Here is a 5,449-nt window from a genome sequence, read left to right as displayed (position 1 = left end):
GCTGCATCCCCTTCTGTTTGTTTCTGTCACTGCTTCTCAGTGAGCTGCTGCCCACGCCCAGCTCTCTGTACTCACAGCATGATCTGCTAGAGGGTGTGGGGGGGCCACAGCCCCGTCCTCCAGGGCATGAAGCAGGTATGGAGGAGATCAAGACTCCAGACATCTAGAGGCCCTCAGAGCACAAGAGACCAAGGAAGACCAACAGAGGGGCAGCCGCGCCACTGTCCCAGAAAGAGCTGAGGAGAGTCCCAGATGAGGGCTCACTCAGCAGCCGCAGAGCAGAAGCCAGGGGGGGTTGCAGTGACGCGCCCGTGAGCTCCGCCGGCAGCCAGCTGTGCCTGAGTGACCGAGCCCCAGGTTCCAGCCCCCGATAAGCAGCCACCAAGGAGTGAGCCGGTGTGTACCTGGACACCCATCCCCAGACACCAAGAACCACCAACGCACCGATGTCTGAGGGCGTCTGCCACCGGCAGGGGGAGTGGTGGGGGGAGATAGGCCTCCAGAAAAAACAGTTTCTACATTTTTAACATGAACATGAGCTTCATGACAGGAAATCAGGAAAAGCAGAACGGTTCTAGATTTATAAAAGATTACTAAGCAAACGTTTGCTAACAGTAGATACACAATAGATGTCTCCAGAAAACGACGTTCTCCACTCACCTGCAGCTTTCTGACACTTAGCGGCAGGTCAGCTGTGGAGGCTTCTGATTGGCTAAATCTGCACATGCCTGTTGCTATATAGCTGTGCTAGCCAACCAGTTAGCATGTACAGATTAATATGTTTATATGGAGCTAAGAACTTAAATAATCACACGGGGAACCTCCGGTCTGTCCGGTCAGAAGCTCCGAGGACTTCTGCTAAAGTGAAGCACTTAGAAAACGTGCTGGTCACACACTTTTGTGGGATCCACTTCCTGCGTTTGTAAAACAGGCTAGCTAAAGTTCTCTGTGATAGCTAGCCTACAGCTAACCCGCCTATCGAACCTCTGCAATCCACGTTCACGTCTTTGTCTGTGGTGAATGTTTACAGCATTAGCATCTCATCTTTCTCAATGAACTCAAAAACAAAGCGGCCTTTATGTCTTTATTAAAGTTACGTTGTGAGTTTTATGGGATTTTTCCACACAGGGGCTAAAATTAAATTTTTTTTAGTTAAAATCGGGTAAAATTTTTGAAGTTTTTCTCCTATGAGACAAATCGCTGCATAAACGCAGCATTAATCATATAAAATGTTGTTAACATGGCACTTTGGATACATGAAATGTGAATTTTCATATGAATCCTAAAATTCAGTTGATTTGGTGAAAATTCAATTTTGACGGTGAAATTAAAGCTGTTAAAGTTGATATTTAATGTCTTAGTTTGCTTTAGGAGACCAAAGAGTCGAGTTTGTGTATCTGTTTGTTTTTAAATGAAAAGCAATGAATTTATGATCTGATTCAAAAGGATTTCACAGAAAAACACAGAAAATGATTCCTGCAGTTATTTTGTCCTGAGTGAGTTTTCATGTTTTTAGTTTCTCTGCTGTTGTTTCATCCTCTCGCTCTCTGCACATCAAGAACTCCACTTCCCACAATGCTTTACTCTTCATTGTTCTGAACTGAAAAGAAAAAAAGACAATCCACAGCCGTAAATTTGGTAGAAAACGCCGTCCAATCAGATTCCGGCTGTTTCTGTGTCGTGTGTGTTTCTATCAGTATTGTCGATTTGTTCACCAAAAGTTTTGAAGTGTTTGTCGCCTTTTTGATGAAGTTACATGTTTTCACTTTTTGGATTTTTTTTGTTGTTATGATGGTTTCATGGAGGAGGGCGGAGCTTCCTCTTGTTCTTCTGGACTGTGGGACGACCTCGGAGTTGGTCCTGTGTACATGGACACAAACAAAACGTCAGTGCAGAAAAAAACTCAAAAAGAAGCAAAAAATAAAAAACAAACAAAACGTGGTTGTTATTTGTTCAAATTTTGTTTATATTGAAATGGAAAAAAAAATACTGACACTGAACAAAGTGGACAAAGAATAAAAAGTCTATTTTTTATTCTGTATATATGGAAATCAGATTCCAGTATGTTGCATTGCTTTGTTGTACAAATCAAATGTGCTTGTGGCATTTTTCTAATCTAATTTATTTTATAGTATTTTTTGTTTTTCTGCTTCACCATTAAAGTTTAAAGGACGTACACAAGAGTCACGAGTCATCGTTTCTTTTCCTGTGAAACTGGACATGTTTAAAGCATCATGTCCTGTTTGACCTCTGACCTCTTCCTCAAAGTCACTAGATTGATCTGAAGTTTGCTGTTCAGACCTGTTTCAAACTGGTTCTCGCTGCCATCGTTTGCATTGATGACACAGAGATATAACGTCAAGTATAGTCGCTTTAAAATACAGTTACCATGGTGACCCTCAGGTTTAAGGCTTCACTCTTGGACCACACTGCTTAAACCACACTCGTGCACGAGGAGGAGGTGCAGCGGGAACTGGCTTCCTCATCCAGAGGCAAAAATGCAGTCTGTGCTGAAGCTGCGATCCACGAGGACAGAGGTCAGAGGTCACCCTCCGCTGACCTGTGACTTATTACAGCCGCTGGGAGCCTGAGTGTTTGCTCTGCACTCTGAACTGAAAACAGTGAGTGGGAACAAGCTGAGAGGAAAGACACGAATCATGTGAGCATAAACACAGAGCGGGCCTGAACACCTGCAGCAAGTGTTACAGGTGGTGTCCAGAGTCATTTCCTGTCTTTGGTGGGACCAGTGTCAACGCTATAAAAAAGTAATGTTTTACACATATTATACAGAACATTACCTTCATGTGACTCTGTAAAATCATCTGTCTCATAATCACCATTTAACAACATAAACCTGAGGCTACAGCCCCTCAGCACAGATCCCTATCCTAATGAGGACACTGTGAGCTTCCTCTTAGTATTTAGGTTTGAACACAACCAACACAAAGAGGCTTTAAAGTGGTCGTCATGGTGATTCTACTGTGTAAACAGGAACAGGTAGAAATGAGGCTGCAGCCTGACTGATCATCAGTTTGTTATCTGTTGAAGTTCAGGCTCTGGCTGCTGGGCCGAGGTCTGCACACGCTCAGCTTTAGCTCTGGGTTGTTGGATAGCTAGGTGTTAGCATGCTGTCTGTGCAGATGCTTGTGTTAGTTTGTCCTCTCCTAACACAAACTACAATCAGCTGATTGTAGCCCAAGTGTAGGCAAGCAAACTGACAATTCCAACTTACTGACCTACTGGGAACCAGTTCTTGTAGGAAACTTCTTCCCTACATGCTGCAGTGCAGGTGGTTTCCTCTGAATGTTTTCCCTCACACACCTCAGGACATCCCAGTGAACACACAGACCGTCTCATCCTGATTTGTTGCCACAGGCAGCTCTGATCAGCTGACGATGCTCCACGTGAAGCTCAGGTCACTTTGTGGATAGCAAACACTGAATCAGCTGCTGGTCACGTCTTAAATCTCGCCTGGACGTTCTTGTTACACTTTCTCTTGTCTATGTATTGATTAGAGTGAAATGAATTAAACAGTAAATAGTTTTTCTTGAGTGACTCTTTCCATTATGACGCTGGCATCGCACCCAGAGCAGAGATAACTGTGAGAGTCTGAGGTGCTAAAGTCCCCGCAAAACTGCAAAAGGCTTAAAAGTGTTTAGTCTGCAGACAGACTGTGGAGCACAGCTGTGTGGACATTTCACCACTAACTGTATTAGCTGTCATGTCCTTTGCAGTAACCTTTATTTGCATCTCTCACTTTATAAAGATGCTCTGACTCCACCTCTGTTTGTCTGCGTTCAGGTTTTGGTGTCGTAGTTTTGACCGTGGAGACGGGGTCGGGGTGGCGGCCATCTTTACAGAGGTTCATTAAACTTCAGTTTTTATTAACCCGAGGTCACTGCAGAGGTAGAGGTCACTGCAGAGGTAGAGGTCACTGCTGAGGTAGATGTCACTGCAGAGGTAGAGGTCACTGCTGAGGTAGATGTCACTGCAGAGGTAGAGGTCACTGCTGAGGTAGATGTCACTGCAGAGGTAGATTTCACTGCTGAGGTAGATGTCACTGCAGGTGTATTTATCCACTCACCTGAAGCCCCACCCCTCCCTCCTGAAGCTGAGCTAAAATCCACAGCTCCACCCACAATGACATCACACAGCACCAGAGGTCATATCATTTAGTAGCCGAACTCTTTGATGCCACCTCGTTCACTTATATTTAACTTGTGTTCTTATGAGGCGGCGTCACGCTCTGTGATCTGCTGTGAAGTGTATATTTAGAGTTTACTGTCACATCTTCTGTTTCCACAGACGTGACTCACAACACGCCGTCGACCTTGGAGAGCCGGCATCATTCAGCCAGACTCCGCTTTGCTTGCAGCTTTCAAACAGCAGCACACAGGGCACCAGGAAACCCCAACAACCAGCAAAACACACAGTGTGTGTGTGTGTGTGTGTGAGGTAATGGACTGAGGTCTGTGTGCGTGCCGTTGTGAGGAGACACAAACAAAATGTCATTTAAGGGAAGGAGAGTGTGTGCGTGCGCTTGTATTAGTCATGCTGTGGGGACGTAAATGTGTTTACACAGCAACACTGCGGGGACTCGGGTCCCTCTGGGGACGAAGAGTCCTAATCAGATAATTATTTGGTTTAAAGATGGCCGACCAATAAGAAGTTGTGGCTTTTATATCGTCAGTGCATCGAATCAGTGTTACAAGCTGTGGCCACCAGAGCAGGACGGAGGACTCAAGACAAAACCAGCAGCAGCAGCTTTGATTCTTTATTTAACTGGAATTCAAATTTTAAGGGAAGTTAAATTCACTGGGGTGATGTTTAGGCTGCTGTCTGAGTCGAGTAGCAGAGAGGAGAGTAGAGCCGCTGATCCGGGATGAAAGTATGAGGCAGGCTGTGAGAATTTTCTGAATTTTCTGAATTACTTGGGAGAGTCCTGAGTGGAGGAGACACCTGGTTTGTTGGGTTAAAGCAGGGGTGGGTAACTCCAGGGCCGGTGTCCTGCAGTTTTAGATCTCACCCTGGGTCAACACACCTGAATTACATGATTAGTTCAGGCCTCTGGAGAACTTCAAGACCTGTTGAGAAGGTCATTTATCCACTAAATCAGCTGTGTTGGATCAAGGACACATCTAAAACCTGCAGGCCCTCGAGGCCTGGAGTTCGACACCCACGGGTTAAAGGCTGGTGAGCTCCAGGAGGGAAGCCAGGTAAGGAGCGGATTCACCGCTCTGACGGAGCTGACCACCTGGTGAAGACTTAAATACAGCTGGCTGATGGGAAACAGGTGAGTGGGAATGCAGAAAACACAGCAACCGAACAACAAAACCAGTACGGCCCATACCGATAATCAGCTTCAGCCTCCTCCACCATCATCGTGCCTCCTCTTTGGTTAGAAAGCAGGAGCTCTGCATCATCATCTGGACATAAAACATGACTTTGT

The sequence above is a fragment of the Simochromis diagramma genome, unplaced genomic scaffold (genome assembly GCF_900408965.1).
Source record: "Simochromis diagramma unplaced genomic scaffold, fSimDia1.1 OVJJ01000367.1, whole genome shotgun sequence".
In the NCBI taxonomy this organism is placed as follows: Eukaryota; Metazoa; Chordata; class Actinopteri; order Cichliformes; family Cichlidae; genus Simochromis; species Simochromis diagramma.
This window is presented reverse-complemented; position numbering follows the sequence as displayed.